Source organism: Aedes aegypti, chromosome 3, assembly GCF_002204515.2.
Source record: "Aedes aegypti strain LVP_AGWG chromosome 3, AaegL5.0 Primary Assembly, whole genome shotgun sequence".
In the NCBI taxonomy this organism is placed as follows: domain Eukaryota; kingdom Metazoa; phylum Arthropoda; class Insecta; order Diptera; family Culicidae; genus Aedes; species Aedes aegypti.
Genome location: NC_035109.1, coordinates 101,067,229 through 101,088,394, shown reverse-complemented (window position 1 = coordinate 101,088,394; position 21,166 = coordinate 101,067,229). Strand labels below are relative to the sequence as shown.

Below are 21,166 nucleotides of genomic sequence, written 5' to 3'. Positions count from 1 at the left end.
TTGAATATAAACTGCTGCGCTGCTGCTCTATCTTACTGCGCCTTGCAGTGAATGGGAAGTCGGTGCGGTGAGACCGAACATACTCCCGCCCGAAAACGAATGTTTTCCTCTCTAGGTAGGACTCGGCTCGACGCGACGATAGCTTGCTGTTGGTAGAAGAGATGCTTCGCTTTCGATGGTGGTGATGCGCAGTCAGCCTAGGTAGTGTTGCTGCTGCTGCTGGCTTGATTGACTGCAATTCGATGATGTGTGGTAGAACACTGGGACGGGATGATAACTTTGCTAGGTGCTTGATTGATTTTGATGACGCTTGGTTCCATTGATGATGATCACGGTCGGATTATTGGATGCGGGGATCCAGCGGGTGGACGCGGGGGTCCGACGGGGGATTAACGCTCTTCTTCGGCAAATCGACTCTTCGGCTTTGCACAGATGGACGTTTGCTTCGCAAGTCGACACTTCGGCCTTGCTAGTGGACGGGACGGTCCGACGGGTGGACGCAGGGGTCCGGCAATGGACGACAAAGGTCCGGCGGGTGGACGCAAGGGTCCCACAAATGGACGCAGGGGTCCGGAATGGACGGCGATGGCCCGGGAATGGACGCAGGGGTCCCACAGGTGGACGGCGAGGTCCGGATGGACGGCAATGGTCCGGCAAATGGACGCAAAGGTCCCACAGATGAACGCTACGGTTCGGATGGACGGCAACGGTCCGGGAATGGACGCAGGGGTCTCAATAGGTGGACGCAGGGGTCCGGAGATGAACGCTGGGGTCCGATGCATGGACGGCAATGGTCCGGCGGGTGGACGCTAGGTTCTACAGGTGGACGGCGAGGTCCGACTGGGCGACACTTCGACCCGGGTTGAGTTGTCCGTTGCTGATCCAGTCCGTTACTCGTCGAATGGTCCTCCGGGGTGTCCGATATCCTGGTCACGGCACCAATGTTTCGTCCAGGGTTGACCAGGCCCTACGTTTTTTTTTTTTTTTTTTTTTTTTTTTTTTTTTTTTTTTTTTTTTCTACTATACTGATTTATTGCCCACCACCGAGAGGCAGTGCTCCTGCTCGGTGGGGGATACGATAGGTGACGATTACAGCTTACAACTAATATCACACAGGGAATCGAGTCTCTTATATATCCCAGAGGTAGCAAAGCAAACATTTACAGATGTCATTGTTACATCGCTGTAATGCGCCAACAGGCTAGCATCACGCAGCCCAAAGCAACAGCATGAAAGCAATTGGGCTGCTTGCTGCTAGCTGGGGCAGAAAAGGTGAAATTGAATATAAACTGCTGCGCTGCTGCTCTATCTTACTGCGCCTTGCAGTGAATGGGAAGTCGGTGCGGTGAGACCGAACACCTACCGATTTTATAGTTTCCCAAGCAACCAACAGTTCGGATTATACTTAAGCTGTGAACTTCATAGTTCTCTTTTGGTATAAATCTAGTTTCAGTGGATCTTTTTCGCTGATTAACAGAACACTACGGATATTAACAGAACTTGATTATCGGAAGAATAACACTTGAACTCGTCAATAACTAGAAAGTTCAGAACAAGTGAATTGAACTTGTTTCCTATTTGAAGGTATAAAAAACAATATCGCAAGGTTTGCTTTGATTTAACCATAAAAAAATTATAGTGTAGGCAAGAAAAGTAAAAAAGGGATGATTCAAAATTTATACCATGCCAGCGCAGCTGGATATGTAATTTTACGCAATTTTCACTGTTTGTTAAATACCTATTTGTTTAAAAAAAATAAAAATTGCAAGATCCACCATGTATTCGTTGTCAGTATTTTTAGAATTGTTCGAGGTAAAATGGAATTTCATTTAATCTTCATGTATTAAATTTTAAACTTAATTCAAAAAATGTTCCTGAGATCTGTTAAACGCGCAAAATGCTGTGTACTCATTTTGAGAACCAACTATTCTTCTATGCCAACTATTTTTATTGTTAAATTCTATAACCAATTACGAATAACACCATTCCTAACCTAAGAAACATCTTTTGAATTCATCCCGCGAAATTCAATAACTTCCTCCTCAATTCCACCAGAGTTTATCGCATTGCATTGAACTCACTATATGATCCTCAAAAAACTCTTCGACGAGGATGGGATTCGAACCCACGCGTGCAGAGCACATTGGATTAGCAGTCCAACGCCTTAACCTCTCGGCCACCTCGTCGCTTGATTTAGATTGCAGGAAACAAGATTTCGTTTGCAATTATGTATTCGTTAACTGAGCGAATCTCACCAGTTATTTCCTTCGATTTTTTTTGTTATTAATTAAGTTTTTTGTTATTAATTAATTATGTGTGCATTAAACTTTTTTTTCATGACATTATATGTGTAAATTTTTAATTTTCTTATAATAGAACTCTTCCTGAGATGAAAATTAATGTTGAGAACACACAACATTAATGCTAAAAATCTCACTGCATTTTTGAAAGTAACAATTCCATTAATTTATACATATCCTCGATAGTATAGTGGTCAGTATCCCCGCCTGTCACGCGGGAGACCGGGGTTCAATTCCCCGTCGGGGAGGACTGGATAATTTTTGCAGGCTTGTTGTTCATGTGTGTACTGCGTGTGCTGGAATAAGGGCGTAAGTCGCATGATCGATTTCTCTTCATCGATTTTCTCTTCTGTGAATAAAGGTGACAGGTTTGTCAGTATTTTTTCTCTTCAGGACACAAGGTTGCATCGCTGCCTAGCGGTTTGAAGTGAAAAACTGCTGACAAACTTGCATATTGTCATTTTTATTCACAGAAGAGAGTATCGAATTCGAAGAGAGAATCTAGAAATCGATCATGCGCTTACGCCCTTATTCCAGCACACGCTTGATGTAACGTCATGGATTATACGACCATTGCTGCAAATCTACATATTATAATTAAATTATAATTTATTATACAAGCTTGTGTTAACAAAAATGAACATTGGCTCCAGAGAGGATCGAACTCACGACCTTCGCGTTATTAGCACGACGCTCTAACCAACTGAGCTATGGAGCCTGTTGGGAAGATTAAAGGCGCAAGAGAAAATGGCACAAAATTCAGAACTGAAAAAGCAGTTTTCTCCTTTTAAAACAACAAATTGATGAAAATAAAAACACACAGCCTTTTTATTTGGCAAATAAAAGAGCTGTGTGGTTTTATTTTCTTCGATTTGTCTATTTAAAAAGAGAAAACTGCTTTTTCAGTTTTGACTTTTGCACCATTTTTACTTGGGCCTTAATCGAATCAGATTGCGGTCCAGTTAAATTAAAAAAATAGACAATTTGTCAGATTTTCGCAATTCTTGAAACAATTGGTCCATATCGAAAGAAAAAACTTTTTCGTGTTTCATTATTGTTCATTCCAATAAAAAAATCTTCAACCGGTCGATTTCCACAATTGTAAATGGTATCTTGATATCTTTTTATCTTGATGTGCTCTCATTGGTGTAAATAGGGAGGGACTGCCCCCCCCCCCAAAAAAAGGGGAAGAAATGACAAAAAAATAAAAACTAGTTTTTAGTATCAAACATGTACTTATGATACTAAACGCGTTAAATGCATTTTGAATATTAATTTCTGGATAATCATTGTTTGACAGGCAATGGCAATAGCAACGTCACATACTGCGTGGTATAGTTAATTAGAAAACCAAATTCTCTTCATATTTTAAACAAGCTGTGATATTTTGTGATCAATTATCTAAACGAATCGTTGTTACTGGAAAATGTTTGTGTATTAGAGTTATGGTAAAGTTTTACAAAAAAAAATCTCAGCATCATCATCAGCAAGCGAACTTTAGTTTGTATACTTTTTTTTAAGAACTTTTAAATGTTTCATGTTCAAATTTATGAGTCATTGTCTCTCAGATGTCGGGAACAGATATGAACTGCTGTTAAGTACACAACAGTGAAACAGTTGCATTCAAATGTGACAGCAAAACTGTGAACGATGAAATCCCTTTATGTATAGTAAGATAGTGGCAGATTCGTACAAAAACAACATCTAACCGTGAGTTTTCTGAAGTTTTTAAATTGAAAAGAAATAATACTATGTTACTATTTGTTTCTATAGAACAAACGTAAAACCTTGTTCATACTCAATATTGTTTTAAGACATGCTTTTTATTCTTTTTATAAGTGTTTATAATATGACTTTTTTTTTATCTATTTTTTTTTATTTTTCTTACGCACAATTTTTTGGCGTCTTACGTTGGTTATACGGACATTACATGAATTCTTTGTTTTTTTTTTGTCTCTGTTAACGAGATTTTTAACCCTGGGCTTTGAAGTCGCCACTATAGCTCCATTCATTTTAAAGCTTATAAATACCGTAGTGTTCAAGTAAGATACTTTCACTACAAATATCATAAGAATCGATTTAGATTTAGAAATTATTATGGCTATTTGTTGTTTTTTGACGTAAAAATTATAATTTCTAGTCAAATTTTCATTGCATGGAAATAAATAAGGATAAAATCTTCTATGATTTTTTATGTAAGGACGTTTTAAGCCATCATAAGGAATCCTTATGATGCCTAAACACTTTTTAAGGATGCTTTGGGGTGTATTAGTACTTCATAATTGCTTGGAATCAATTTTTGGCCCATAGTGTGGCAAAAGTTGAACCCATATAAGCTCGCAGAGAAATTTACAAATTACCCTAAATTCACATATTATCTTCAAGTTTAGCGACATTTTCCTGATTGTGCCAAAAAAGTCACCAAGGTATTTTGTGTTTTGGGCAAAAGTTCGTTTAAGACAATCAGCGAAATTATAGGAAATATGTTGTTTTTATGAAAATTTTGATTATACCACTAAGGACGAACATTTTCCCTACCTTACTCTGATTGAATATTCAAAAAAAAAAATCTATGAGCAAAATACCTTCCATCCTGCATTCTTCAAACAACTGTCATCATACGAATTTGCTGACGACAGCTTTATTTGAATACCGGGTACTTTGAATACCCGTTGGTTTGACCACATTTAATCTGAACACTTTTTAATTTGTACCCCGCTAATTTGATCATCGTTCAGATTAAAAATGGTTCAAGCGTCATTTAGCTCATGGAACGGAGAAAAGTGGGATGGAACGCTGTGGAACGGAACGCAGAAACAAAACATAACAGTGAAAGGGGTGACCAAAAACAGGTTTCTAGGGTGACTAGATGTTCAAATTAAAAATGAACCCCGATGGTTTGCATGAGGTATCGTTCAAATTAACGGGGGTGTACGGTACAAAAAAAACCTTCAATCCTGCAATATGATGGTAGCCAAGCAGCTTTAGGATTTAATTTTTTTAACTCTAACAAAAAAGGTATTATTCAATCCTATGTTAAAATTTTGGTTTAGAGAGGTTGAAAAATGCTGACCAACAATAATTCGTATTTTCAAACCAGTAAGGTTTTTTTTCCAAAGGCTTGGGTTTTTTTTTGACTTGAAGGCTTCAAGTGGTTTGGATTTCACATTGATCTTGAACCTTAATTGAACTGATACATTTAAATCTTTATCTTGTTTTATAACTTTGCAAAAATTCTAGTTCAAATCAAATTGTAAAGGTAAATCCTGATTAAAATCTGCTTTTAAATACTTGTATTCTAATGTGACCAGATGTGTCCCGGAAAAAATCCGGGACGCTTGTCAGATCTCATTTCCAACGAGGCGCTGCCTATATTTGATGTGCAATTTACATTCATATTCAATTAAAGATATGTACTATATACTAAGTTAATTAAAATAAAAAGTATTGACGCTGTACAGTCAAGTTAAAAATTGCTCTGTCCCGGATAATCCGGGACGTCTGGTCACTTTATTGTATTCTATTCAAGATCTATAAGATTGGGTTGAATGCGTGTTCTTGGCAACGAAAAAAATGATTTTTAAATACGTTTACTATTTTCCCCTAAAAGTGGCATTTGGTATCTAAGAAAGTTGATCAATCGATTTTGGACGATTTTTAAGTTTTGATCTACCTCTGTATGAAAGTGCGCCACTATAATCGGTTCACAACTATTATCGAAACAAGCATTGTTAAGTTATCTAAATCCTTTACGACTCTTACCTTTCATGAGAGGGGGTCGTGGCCCCCCTCAAGTCTGATGGCTATTTACGCCCATGTGTGCTCTGGTGGATTTTCATGTCAAATTCACAATCGTTTTTGTAGATAAGTCAATACTTAAAGATTACTAGAAACACGACTTCTATATGCTTATTCTTTTTTCGATTTAGTAGGGGTTAACAATACATCTATTATTTTCTTTTTTCGATATAAGTCTAACATCGGGATTGGCAGATTCAAAACTACTTCTAATTTTATTTTATTTTATTTCATTGATGTACAAGGGGGTCAGGGGCCAAGTCTCCAGCATAAGTTTGAAAACTCATACCGTCCATAATACACCGGGGGATTTGGAGTTTGGGAAGTAGGCAACGCAACATATTTGACCAGAAGGTTCTTTAAGTTTTGCTTTTACTCTAGACTTCCCCTACACGTATGAATGATGCAAGGTCGAAAGAACATGAATCAGTCATACATATAGCGGTAGTGAAGTGTTTTGCCTAAGGATATGGGAAAGAAGGGATTTTGTGTGGTGTTTTGTAAATAGCTCTGTGGAACAAGTTTGGTATTAGTTTAAAATTTAGTTCATCTGATTCAACTTTCAATCAGTAATAAGAATATTCACAGAAATATTATACTTACAAGGGAAGGTCACGATGGTGTTACACGGGGTTTTCAACCGGACTAGTATTGTTAGATTCTACATATCGAAATATGAAAAACCCCAAAGCCTTTCGGGTGATGAACCAGTGGTGCAATTTTATCCGTATATAATTTTATTGAGTTAAGTGAAAATTGTACAAGATGATTTTTTCCATTATTTATTGTAGCAAATAGAACATACATTGATGTATGTTTATAATATATTTTTAATACCGTAGGCGTAACCAGGATGGGTTCTTCTTGTCATACTTTGCCAATATAACCAATTTGTTTGTGGTTCACTTTATGGTTTTCTCATTTCTTTCGTAGAAGACAAACAATTTTTATTGCTTAGTTTCATTCAAATCGTATCTCATGACAAAAGTTAAAAATTGTGCAACTTTCGATATTTAATGTAGCCAAACTTGCATAAAACCATGTCCAATCTATAATAAGTGTATTCAACACATTAGAATTGTATTGAAATATAGAATTATTTATATACATAATGCTTAATTTAAGCGAATTTTCTATGTTTTTATTTTTTGAAATGCTATTCTACTGAAATTTTAGCAAAAGAAACTCTAAAATTTAAAAATTAAGGACATAACGCTGTTTACAGCGATAGAATTACCGTTGGATGGAAAACCATGGTATACGTCAAGTATTTATAAAAGAGTAAAATAATAATCAACACCGATATTACACTTGGGCAAAATTTTCAGCAATAAATTTGATTTCGGATTCTAAAAATCTGCATGTACAGGAAGCAAAATGATGGATTGCGTTTAATATGGGGAAGTTTTCATATTTTTTGGTCATTTTTGTAAACAACATTGTTATTCATACTTTGATATAAAATTTTCTATACTGCAGTTAATCAATACGCCGATGGCTCATCAAGTGTATTTTTTATGAAATAATAATTTTTTTTGGATCTTGGAACGCAAAATAATTGGAAATTGAAGCATTTCCACTTTGTTTTATTACGATAGTTCATGAAGTTTGCTAATCAATCTTGAATATATTTGGACAATATATCTTATGGAGTAATAAACAATAAATCTTAATACAGTTATCTAAAAATACAAAAAAATAAAAAGTGGTATTTATATTTGGTAATATGCCATGAAGCTCAAAACAACTTACTGTAAACCCTAGTCATGTAATCTACAAACAAAACATACAAAGCGAATTCCTCCTTCTAAGGTAAATCATCGTCTACCTATGGGCCAATATGTCGAAGAAGTTCGTTTTGAAGTTTTTGCGATATGAAAACACCTTCCCCCATCTTTTCGTTTCCAGAGACTCTTAATCACATCCATCGTATTTCTTAACTCTGGCAAATTTTCAACCATACGTTTCCCACCCCGCCAGAATGTTTCTCCACGAGTGGTAAGGGATAAACGAAAATTATCTCTTCAAAATTCATTTCTCATTTCTCTAACGGGAAAACCGACATCAAGCATTCAGCACGCAACTTGCAGGAAGCGGGAAATTTCCCCTTGAGAATCGGCGCGATCACATCTTGCAATTTGCTATTTTTCAAAATCTTTTTTTATCATTGTCATTTTTCACGGTGCCTTATTACGGTGGAGTTTGGGTTGGACCGCCCATTTTTTATTTTTTTTTTTGAGGTTTCGATTGTGGGTTTTCAAGTTGGCGAAAATGTGCGACCTAACAAATGGCATACTTATTTATCACCTTTGAGTGCGTCCTGTGTTGATTTTTTCTTCGTAACTGCTTGAAAACCGGAAGAATTCTTAGGGGACGTGGAAGTGAGGACTGGTTGGCCATATGGCGAAGTGCAATTCTGCAAATAATGGCGATGATCATGTTCGGAGGGGTTGCCAAATTACATAATGCATATTTATTACTTTATTTGGTTTTATAATTTAGCGGTGAATTGGAATTGCTCATGGAATACAATAAAGTGTTTCGATGAAGCTTGATAATTCATACTAATTGACGCAATGTGAGTAGCCAGGATTCAAATAAGAAAGGGTGCCCGTGGTTTTAAGATGAACTTTAGTTTAAAAAATGTTGAGATAAAAGAAATAATGAAAAACTACGTAATGAAATGGTTTTATTTGATTTGAAAACATTTAAGTTAACTTTGGACTTATTTAAGTATTCAAATCAAATAAGATCATTTCATTACCAATAAGTCAAAAAAAGTCAAGTCAACACTACACAATGGTCTAGATAGCAAGTTTAGGCGGACATGAACTTTTCGACGTCATTTTGTGGTTTTAGAGTATAGGTTGCTTCCCAGAAGTGTCTCGAAATTAGTTGTACTGCAATTCGTACGAAAGGGATTTTTTTTCTGCACTAATCGCAATAGTGTCCTACACGCCAACTTTTTTATGTTAATAGATAGCAAGTTGGTATATTCAGCAAAGTTGTAGCATATTTTAATACAAACAACTTTGTAGAACAAACTTTTTCTTTATCTCTTATACTTTCTGAGATAATTAACTTTTTATATGAAAAAAATGAAGAACATCATTTTTTCATGCATAAGTAATTTATTTACAAATTTTAGCAGCCTACTATGTTCTACAAAGTTTTTGGTACTATTATATTCTACCACTTTGGTGAATATATCACAGTTGTATTTCTTCTGGTTTTCTTATTGTCTTCTTTTTCTTCTTCCTGGCGTAACGTCCCAAAGAAGATTTTTATTTAAAATAATGTCGTATTAAAAGTCATAAATGATAATATGTTGCAAGAGTTGAGAGGCATTCAATTTATTTATCTTGAGTCTTTGATTTATGTATAGCAGTAACTATTACAGTAGTTAAAGTCGTATTGAAATCAGTCATAGTAACCATGTCAAAAAAATACAATTGTTAAAGATCAGTAGGCGTTGACGCGCAGAAGGTTGGTGCAATCCCGAGCCGTTAATTTGACCCGTCTGTTCCGTTTCCGTGTGTGACCGTGAGTGAGTGACCCTGTTAGTGCGATCCCGAACCTACCATCTGCATATCTGGTACGTCTGTCTCGTTTCCCAGGTCGACTGGTGAACTTGACTGACGTGTTTCAGCGATTGCTACTCACATCAGATCCAGTGATCTCACTGACAAATCGTCGAATCGCACAGAAGCATTCGGAATTGCACGAAGAAGCGCAAGAATTATTGAAATTTTTTCTGAAAATTATGCTTTTTAACAAATATAGTACACTCTAAAAAAACTAAACAGGTGTTGATTATTTCATACTGAATCGCGGCCATGACTTTTGTGTGTTTTATGGAAAAGATGACTAATTAATGTGTTATAATTGCAAATCAACCGTTACTGAAAATAGTCTTAAAATATATATAAACATAATATATTCACCAAATTTCACTCAAATACTCATTAAGGGGTGTAGAGCCACGGTGTGACAGGTAGGTTCATTTTCAAGTGCATCTTTGCGAGTTATTTGGTCTGTAATACGGCATTATTTTAAATTAATATCTCCTACAATAAGAAAACCAGAAGAAATACAACTGTGGTATATTAACCAAAGTTGTAGAATATAATAGTACCAAAAACTTTGTAGAACATAGTAGGCTGCTAAAATTTGTAAATGAATGATTTATGAGTGAAAAAATGATTTTCTTCATTTTTTTTTGTATAAAAAGTAAATTATTTCAGAAAGTATAAGAGATAGAGAAAAAGTTTGCTCTACAAAGTTTTTTGCATTAAAATATGCCACAACTTTACTGAATATACCAACTTGCTATCTATTAACATAAAAAAGTTGGCGTGTAGGACACTATTGCGATTAGTGCAGAAAAAAATCCCTTTCGTACGAATTGTAGTACAACTAATTTCGAGACACTTCTGGGAAGCAACCTATACTCTAAAACCACAAAATGACGTCGAAAAGTTCATGTCCGCGTAAACTTTTTATCTGGACCACTGTGCACTGTGGTTTGCATACATCATCTAAAAAACGCTGTGTAAATTAACCGATCCAGTTCAGGAAATACGAGGAAATTAATAGAACAAATATACCCAAAGTGTTCTGGGAGTGTTGTTTTAGCGTCAACATCAAAAACGACACGTTTACACTGCTAATGGTGTTGTTATCCACGTCACTCACGCTTTCACTATATTGAAATCTTTAACCCATTAGCGAACTAAAAAGTTCACATTCATAGTAATCACCTGATTCTTTTTGGAGAATCGCAATATGAGAAGACATTGCGTAAACCTTCATTTTAATGGAAATCTATGATCACATTCTTCTACAGTGCACAGTGCGTCATATGTACTCAAAATATTGAAAAAATAAAAGGACTTGATTACTTTCGTAAATGTTTGAAGGTGGTTTGGTGCATCAAGATCCTCACTGCAATCTCAGGTTCCACACTGCAATTCCACGGCCCATGTTTCAATTCCAGGACTCATACTGGAAACCCAGAATACACACAACAATCACATGATCTACGCTACAATCTTAAAATCTACACTCGAACACCAAGATCTACACTGGAACGTAGCATCCACAATAAAATCCCAGGATCCACATTGGTTACCTCGGATCTATATTGAAAATCTAGTATCCCCACTGAAATCCCAGGCTCCACACTGGATTCCCAACATCTACATTGCAATCCAAGAATCAATTCTGAAATCCCAGTATTCAAACTGGAATACCAGGATTTACACACTGGAATACCAGGAAACCCCTCTGGAATCCCAAAATCCATAATGCAATCCCAGGAGCTATACTGAAATATTAGGATCCACACTTAGATATCAGTATCCAACATAGAAATATAGTAAATTTGACCTGACAAATTATTACGAATACTTTATTTCGTTCTCCGTTGATCTTTGCATTCACACTGGAATTCCAGGGTCCATATTGGAGTCCCATGACGCACTCTGGAATACCAGGTTTTACACTGGAACACTTGGATCCACACCAGAATCCCAGAATGCACACTGGAATTCCAGTATCCACACGACAATCTAAGGATCCACACTGGAAATCCAGAAACCACACTAAAATACCAACATCCACATAGGAATGTTGTTTTCGTCTTGCTTCATTGCACGCTGTGATTGAGCTCTCGTTTCCAATCGATTTATACGCAGTATTTTAACGTTTATTTTGTAAGAACTGGTGCGTTTTGAAGAGTTTGTTGTGCTGAACGTTTTGCTATATGGAGCTCATCCTACAAGTTTGAGATTTGGACTTAACTTGCCTAAAACTAAACCAATGGAAACTACCGAGGAACAAACGAAGTGCAAAAATTGCGCGCGTCGAATTTTAGTCGAGGTTGGATTATACGCTGTGTGTGCGGGTCCGTGCAACCAATCATTTCACATTAGCTGTATTGGTCTCGGTAAAGAACAATTGAACGCACTCGAAAGAGGAATCATATGGCTATGTGATAACTGCCTAACTTGTTTTCGTGATTGGAAAAACAAAGTTTTGCAAAGTCCTCCACTGCCCGATGCAAGTACGATGTATCATGAGATAACTGAATTGAAAGGCCAAGTATCTCGAATAATTAACGCGCTTGAGGATATTTCACCAAATGGACCATCATCTTCGATTCGGCATTCTACACCTCTACCTTCGTCTAGTCTGTTGAACGGATCAAATCAAAACGACACCTCCACTGCTGCAAATTGTGCGCCGGTAGATTCAAACAACGTATCGATGAAGGAATCTCATAAGTGTTCGGGCGATACATGTCGGTTTCAATTATTGTTGACTAATATTGACTGCTCGGTGTCCGAAAATGATAGAGTAAAGTGGGGCAAAAGTTCGAGTGGGGTAAGAGTTTCTTTTTAAGATTTCTAGCTCAATTCAAAACAAATCTTATAAATGTCATGGTGGTTCAAATGCTATTCAAGTAAGAGTTTTTCAATCCAAATATCATAAAAATTGATTGAGATTTGGCAAAGTTATGGCTATTTGTTGTTTTTCGAAGTGAATATTGTAATTTTTGGTCAAACTTTCGTTACATGGAACCAATTGAAGATAAAATCTTTTTCAATACTTTATGTAAGGGCGTTTCTAGGCCTATCATAAGGTTGCTTTGAGGTGTATTAGTTTTTGCATAAATGCTTGAAAACAATTTTTGGCCCAGAGTGGGGCAAAAGTTCGAATCAGCGGGGCAAAAGTTCGACCCATGTATAAAATCACGGAAAAATTGGCAAATTGCCTAAAATCCAAATATTATCTTCAAATTTAGTTAAATTTGTTTGATCGTGCGAAATCTGTCACCAAAAATTTACATATCTACTTAGTTTTGCGAAAAACTGCTATTTTTGAGTGTATTACAGTTAACCCGGTTTTGGGCAATTTTTTGATGAAAATTTAGCGTGTATTTTTCGTCAAACTTAAGTATACGGCTGGTATAAAGTATGCCTGTCATAAAAGGATCAATATTTTGTGTTTTAGCCAGCGAACTTTTGCCCCACACTAGATTCGAACTCTTGCCCCACCGGTGGGGCAAAAGTTCGAATAAGGCAATCAATTTTGAAACTGTCATAACTAAAAATGGGTAAATATTTTGACACAAGTTTGTTCAGCAAAATTATAGCCATTATGTTGAAGATTCACTGTATGGTATTTGTTTTGTTTTAACTGCTATTGTTTTCCTGGAAACTTTGATTATACCATTAAGGTCGAACTTTTGCCCCACCTTACTCTATTAAGGAGATGGTTTGTCGATGTTTAGGAGCCCCTCCTGACGACTGTGACGGAGTTGTAAAATTAGTACCTAGAAGAATTGAACACAGTTTGCTAGATTATGTCTCATTCAAGGTAGTTTTAAAGTGGAGATGGAAAGCTTTGGCAATGCAATCTTCTACATGGCCTAGTGGAATAAAATTTCGTGAATTTATCACTCGCCGAAATAATGTATGGAAACCTGAGTAAATGGCAATTAATGAATGATCTTTGTTTAAAGGTAGTGCTTCGTAAAGCCCAAGCAGGACAGTTCAGTTTTGCGTCGTCCGATAAATTTGGCTCACGGTTTCGCGCATGTTTTCGTCGCCGGAGATTTTTTTTTTTTTTTCCTGTTTTCAAGCGTCTTGCTGGGTAGTGCTTCGTGAAGCCCAAGCAGGACAGTTCAGTTTTGCGTCGTCCGATAAATTTGGCTCACGGTTTCGCGCATGTTTTCGTCGCCGGAGATTTTTTTTTTTTTCCTGTTTTCAAGCGTCTTGCTGGGTAGTGCTTCGTGAAGCCCAAGCAGGACAGTTCGGTTTTGCGTCGTCCGATAGATTTGGCTCACGGTTTCGCGCATGTTTTCGTCGCCGGAGATTTTTTTTTCCTGTTTTCAAGCGTCTTGCTGGGTAGTGCTTCGTAAAGCCCAAGCAGGACAGTTCAGTTTTGCGTCGTCCGATAAATTTGGCTCACGGTTTCGCGCATGTTTTCGTCGCCGGAGATTTTTTTTTTTTCCTGTTTTCAAGCGTCTTGCTGGGTAGTGCTTCGTGAAGCCCAAGCAGGACAGTTCGGTTTTGCGTCGTCCGATTGATTTGGCTCACGGTTTCGCGCGTGTTTTCGGCTCCTAAGATTTTTTTTTCTGTTTTGGAGCGTCTTGCTGGGTAGGTATTTGGAAGGCACAAGCAAGACGGTTTGTTTTCGGGACGCCAAGAAGTTTTGCTGTCAGTATCAGTTTTGTGTTCAGTCGAGGATGGATTACCAACTGGTGAGTTCGTTTCATTCTTGTGATAATACATATTTTCTTGAAAGCGTAACTTTTAAGTAATTTTAAAACAAACTTTGTATGGTTCGTCACTATAAGTGTCGGCATTATGCTTTTTTCTTATACAATTTCAATATACATATATTTGTCTCTTTTATACGTTATTAAAAATTATCTTTTGAATTGTTCGACATTGTGAATGTTGACGTATTTTTTAAAACTTGTACCATATCGAGACAAAATGCAACGTAATACTCATATGTAATTTTCAAACAAACTATGTATAGTTCGTCACTACAAGTGTCGGCATTATTCCTGTTTCATATAATTTAAAATATATACATGTAATTTTCAGTTTTCGTCATTAATAAAAACATCTTTTGAATTGAGTAGTGTTTGATCCTTCGACCTTGACACTTGCTCCTGCTGGGGCGGGTGATGAGGGCAGGATCAAAAATGTCGCGCGTCGGTAGTGAAGCGGTGAAAAAGTGATCGGTTCGTTAGTAGTGTTTGATCCTTCCACCTTGACGCTGGCTCCTGCGGGAGCGGGTGATGAGGGCAGGATCAAATATGTCGCGCGTCGGTAGTGAAGCGGTGAAAAAGTGATCGGTTCGTAAGTAGTGTTTGATCCTTCGACCTTGACGCTTGCTCCTGCGGGGGCGGGCGATGGGGGCAGGATCAAACTTGTCGCGCGTCGTTCGCTCAGAGAAATGAAAAAGCGCCGCGGATCGCTAGTAGTGTTTGATCTTTTGATCGCGTCGCTTGCTCTTGCGTGGGCGAGTGACGAACACTTGTTCGGCGTTTAATGCGATTATCGAATTATTTCGCGAATCCGGTTAGGCGTGATTATATCATGGCTCGCATCACCAAACATTGGTGACTCCCAGATCTTTACCTTATCCCACTAACCCAATATCCTCTCCATGACAACCGTGGAGATGCAGAGGTGATCTCGGTCTCTAGTAACAACGGTAGTCACACTAACATTCCTTCCCTTCCCCGATGACCGTAAGGACGTGGCCGGCGCCGTTATTGACTTTTAAATTTGAGCTCTCGATTTGTGCACATTGAAGAATGGTAAGCTAATCCCAAGCCCCATTCATTAATTCCCTGTGCAACTTCGATTGTTCTGGTCAATCACGGAGTAGCAACTACGAATTGTACAGTCATCTATGCTTATGCTTATGCTTATGCTTATTAATGAATGATCTTTGTTTAAATGTTTCGCTATGTATTCACTGTTGGGAGATATAGTTACTCGTGTAGTTATTATGTAATTATTATATTTTCATGATGTTGTTTGCTTTCAAGAATTGTATAGATTAGCTCCTAAGATGTTTGTTTGTGGCGTATACCTTAATGTAAAATGTTGATGAATATTTATGATGTGAACTATACATTTAGAATAAGAAGTTCAATTAGACCTTAAAGGTTCGTTGAATTAGACACCAATAAAGAATAAAGGAATCCCAGGATTCACACTGGTTTCCTTGGACCATTCTACAATCTTACAGGAATCTCTGATTTGCAAACCACGCTTACTGTAACATAAGACGAGTGTGGCCGACATTGAAAAAACGCGAAACGCGAATAACTTATGAAAATGGCCTATTTTAATATTTAAACAATATTTTTTGCATTAAACTCGATATAATTCGAAAATGGCTACTTATAGAGAAATTATTCATACAATCATTATGGCTTAGAATCATTTTAAGATGCTTACTGTATCATCAGAACGTATTTATTTTGACAAAAAATGAAAATTTTGAAAATCGACCAAAAGTTGTTCTTAGAAAAACTTTTTTATTAAAAATTTCTCCATCATAAAACTTTGTCCCATACATCTTTTTACTATCAAGATTCTATGGTGAAAATTTAAAAAATATTAAAAATGGGGTTTTTGTGTAAGGGGCCGTCCATAAATGACGTAGCATTTTTTCACTGTTTTTTTTACACCCCCTCCCCCCTCGTAGCATTTCGTCACAAATGCTGATACCCCCCCTTGGAAAATACGTAGCATATCAAGCAAACCCCCCCCCCTATCATTTTTTTTATTTGCTTTCCTTAGGAGTTGGGTTAAAACAAAATATTCAGAAGTTTAATACAAAGTTTTATATTAATTACGGACTGAAATTTAAGGAGAATCTAATGAATAATAGATAAAAATACAGTAGCGCTCCAATGTAAGGTGGAAAAGAGTTTTTAACAAAATTTTTCTGTTTAAGTTGTTGGCTAAATTGTATTACTTTTGTTTTTGTTACCATAAAAAAGGTTAAATCTGAATATGTAGAAAAAAGGAAAAATCTTTAATTGAATTGATGAAACTAACAGTAACGAGTACAATAAATTTTGTAATATGTTGAAAAAAAATTTCGTGCTATTAGAGGATTTTTGTTTTTAATTATTCGTTGTAGGAAATAGATTTTAATGAAAATGATCAACAATATGTCTTAATTTGAAATGGATATTTGTCATTGTTATCCAAATTCACATCCATTTAGCAATCAGATTTGGCCAGATACAGAAATGATTACACTTATAATATTTGGAATGTTTAGGAAATCTTAGCGATTATTATTCAAATTATTCATCTTCATTAATATTTCAGCTAAACTTCATTATCGTTCCCCATACTGAAATAATCTTGCACAATCTATAAAGAAACAATTAAATAATAAAAATAACACTACGATGAGTTGATTGGATGAAGATCTCCTGCAACATTGAAAGTATAGTTCACGGAATAAATATCTTGTTTTAATGTAATATTTTCCAGAACGAACATAATTTTTTTTTCAACAAATAAAGCTCTAACAGAAAGTATGAATAAAACTAAAGCAAAGTTTGCCAAGTCGTTAAAGTATTGTTTTTTAGTGAATTTATTTAACTTTTTATTTGTTTATTTATAAATTTATTTATTTAAACATGCATACAATATAATGATAACATAATTTTTTAAGGCTTTAAAAAATCTGATTGATTGCATTTATCAAGAAAATCTAAAATATCTTAGAATATTTTCAATTTTGTCATATGAATGTTTTGAAGCTGAATCATCATTTTATAACACAACTTTATAAGTCAAAAGAAAAAAAAAATTTGATAAAAAAGTATGTTATATTTTTCAGCACCTCTCATTTTATTGAAATGATTCAAAATGCTACGTCCACTAGCTAGGACCCCTCCCTCCCCCTCGTCACACATCGTCGCAAATTTGTGAAGCCCCCCCTCCCCCCTAAAAAGCTACGTCATTTATGGACGACCCTTAATTTAAAATTCAAGTTTTATTTTTGATTTTTCTATGAAAATAAATAAAATATTTTTTCAGTGTATATTTTTTTCTTCTAGTCCAAACGGTTCACTACAACTTCTTCATAGAACATTTTTCTCTAAAATCAACCGTTTCGGAGTTGAAATTTGTCAAATAAGTTGCATGCAATAATTTATAGGCAATTTTCAAAAGTTACACTTGATTCAAAATGATCAATTTTTTTTATAGAAAACACTTATTCTGCCATACCAAAAACATGTGCAAAATTTAACCCAAATCGAAGATGGTCAAGTTCTGTGACTGACCGATTTGACATGGAATCCGTCTAATAGGATTGCATTCAAAAGTTCATCAGAATGGAATCAGATCGGTAAAATAACAATTGTATCGGTAATTAAATGGCAGTAGCATGGAAATTTTATGGCATTAAAATAAGCGATGTGCTTAAGGAATTGTATAAGTTCGATAACAATTGAATGGTAATTTTATCACAGTGAAGTGGCAAACAAATGGTATTGTAATTACATTGTCGTACTGATGGTCCATCAGTAAACGTGCAAACGAACTGTAATGAAATTGATAATGCAAATGAAATTTCTATCGCACACCCTATGAAGCCGATCGTCAGTTCGCATCTTCCGAAAGCGAACGGCTCAAGCTGAACAAACAACACTCTCCAGCGAATGTTATTGGAATTTATGTGAATATTATGTTTATCTCACGGTTTCCGTTTGCCGTTTTTATCACATTATATCCCGGTTTCTATGTTCTATCTAACAGCCACCACTTTTCCATTTCCGCTCCGATCGCAAAGCCCATATTCACGAAACATGGCACACGGCGCGAAGTGTGTGGGGGCTAATTGATTACCATAATAAAACCATTTTGAGTGAATTGTTATTTTCACGGTAAATATCTTCCGCAAATTCGGTTGCGCCTTGCACCCACGATAAAGTGGTCCATTTTTATATGAAAAATCTTTAACAGTAGAAATTTTAAGTTACTCTTACGAAGCCTGCGTGTCATCTGTAGCCGATTGCAAACAAGTTAGGATATTTTTTCTTCATACTTTCAAAAATGGAAGATTTCTCCTAATGCTTCCAAAACTCAACTAATAATTTATTCCCACGTAAACCAAAAGCTCTTTATTTAAAACCTTCAAGTAGACATGTTGTCACGATGAGAGGGGTTCCAATAAATTGGTCAGATGAAGTTAAGTATCTAGGGCTCATGCTAGATAAGAATTTAACATTCAAAAATCACATTGAGGGCATTTAAGCCAAATAAAACAAATATGTAAAATGTCTCTATCCCCTTATTAATTGAAAATCAAAACTTTGTCTTAAAAACAAGCTTTTGATATTCAAACAAATTTTCAGGCCAGCCATGTTGTATGCTGTACCAATATGGACTAGCTGTTGTAAAACCAGGAAGAAAGCTCTGCAGAGAATTCAAAATAAAATTTTGAAAATGATTCTAAAACTTCCTCCCTGGTATAGTACCAATGAGTTACATAGTATATCCAATGTTGAAACATTGGAACAAATGTCAAATAAAATAATTAATAATTTCAGGCAAAAATCGTAACAATCTTCTATTGCCACGATTAAGATTTTCGTTGTTTGATCCCTATGGGCCACCCTAATCAACACCCTCCATCAAGCGTGGACGATATGTGGATGCGAATTTCCAAATTTTCGTTAGGCACCCTGAACACATATGATAATTTCCATCCCGTTTCCGCCATTTCACTGGTCGGTTGGCACACAGTCCGAAGGTGAGAAAGAAAAAAAACGCATCTCCTCCGCCAATTGCGGAACATTTCGGGAGCAGTCGAAAAGTGGATTACCGTATTTAGCATATGTCCCAGTGGGACCATGTTTTTGACAGCTTTTCGCATCATTTGGTTGGTGACTGCGTCTATTGCTATAACGAGCTGCGGCCCCGCGATGAAGCTGCTCAACTAGACTCGGGTATCGATCTGACTGATATGCCGTTTAGCCGTTGTTGCCGGAAATGAAGCCATTTGTTTTCGTCTTCCGGTGCGGAATATTAGGCAAATAATGGTGGATTTTGCAGACGACTGATGTTTGATACGATACATGACTACTCATATCCTATTCCTATGGATTTTTATATATTTGTTACATTTGGCTCGAATACTTTCAATGTGATTTTTGAAAGTTAAATTTTTATCTAGCATGAGCCCTAGACACCTAATTTAATCTGACCAATTTATTGGAACCCCTCTCATCGTGACAACATGTCTACTTGAAGGTTTTAAATAAAGAGCTTTTGGTTTATGTGGGAATATTATTAGTTGAGTTTTGGAAGCATTAGGAGAAATCTTCCATTTTTGCAAGTATGAAGAAAAAATATCCAAACTTTTTTTGCAATCGACTACAGATGACACGTAGGCTTCGTCCTTTGGCGGAGAGGCCTGTGTCATCCGCAAACAAAGATTTTTGACATCCCTAAGGTAAGTCAGGTAAGTCAGATATGAAAATATTGTATAATATTGGTCCCAAAATGCTGCTTTGAGGAGCATCAGCTCTTACAGGAAGTTTTTCAGTCTTGAAATTCTAATAATTAATCTGAAGTGTACGATTTGACAGATAACTTTAAATTATTCTAATAATGTATGTTGGAAAATTAAAATTTTTCAATTTTACGATCAAGCCTTCATACCAAACACTGTCGAATGCTTTTTCTATGTCTAGAAGAGCAAGACCAGTGATTGGACGATAGCTCGAAGCTTCTGCAGGATTTTTGTCTGGTTTTAAAATAGGTACAACCTTAGCATTTGTACATTTGTCAGGAAAATATGCCCACTGAAAACAGTTGCTAAATATATCAACTAAGAATGATTGGCGTAGCTAGGATTTTTTTCTGGAGGAGGCCTAGGGGGAGGGGTCGCCTAGAAAATTCTTGTTTTTTTTTAAAGTAATGTCGGTCGCATTAATCATAATTTTCACAAATTTTTGCTACCGACATGATTCATTCTTTTTGTATTCCAATCAAAAGTTCTTCAAAAAGGCTAGCAAAAAAAATCACAAGGAATGTCGTTTGTGATTCATCCAGGAAATTTTCAGGTATTCAACCATGTGTCTCCTGCATTTCTCTGACAATTCCTATGGGAATTTCTTCATGAATTATTTTCGTACTTTTCAGTGCTTTTCCCAAGAACTCCTCTACCAGTTTTAACTGAGTTCTTCTTGGGCTTTCCACGAAAAATCATTCCTAGACATTCTGATATCACCATAAAATTTCTCGAAGAATTTCTGTCGAATTGCTTTAAAAATCTCTTGAAGAATTCCGCCAGCGAGTACATTAGAAAATCTTTTAATAATTTCTTCTGTAAGGTCCGCTACGTACTTATTACGTATAAATTTCAATGGTTTGTTTAAAGTATCTTCCAGTTATTTATTAAAAATTTATTTAGGAGTTTTGGGAACAACTGAGGATTTTTCAAAAAAAAAAACTAGTACAAAAAATTCTAGGGGTCTCACGAAAAATGTCTTCAAGATCACC

General features: G+C 36.2%; 3 non-coding genes across 3 annotated transcripts; 1 reads left to right on the top strand and 2 right to left on the bottom strand.

Moving 5' to 3' along the window:
* Positions 1–2,104: 2,104 nt before the first annotated feature.
* Positions 2,105–2,186, bottom strand: Trnas-gcu. Its single transcript has one exon. It is a non-coding gene; the product is annotated as a tRNA-Ser (tRNA).
* A 290-nt stretch (positions 2,187–2,476) lies between these two features.
* On the top strand, positions 2,477–2,548 carry Trnad-guc. The gene has a single exon. It is a non-coding gene; the product is annotated as a tRNA-Asp (tRNA).
* Positions 2,549–2,944: 396 nt separating this feature from the next.
* Trnai-aau lies at positions 2,945–3,018 on the bottom strand. Its single transcript has one exon. It is a non-coding gene; the product is annotated as a tRNA-Ile (tRNA).
* Between the last annotated feature and the right edge of the window lie 18,148 nt (positions 3,019–21,166).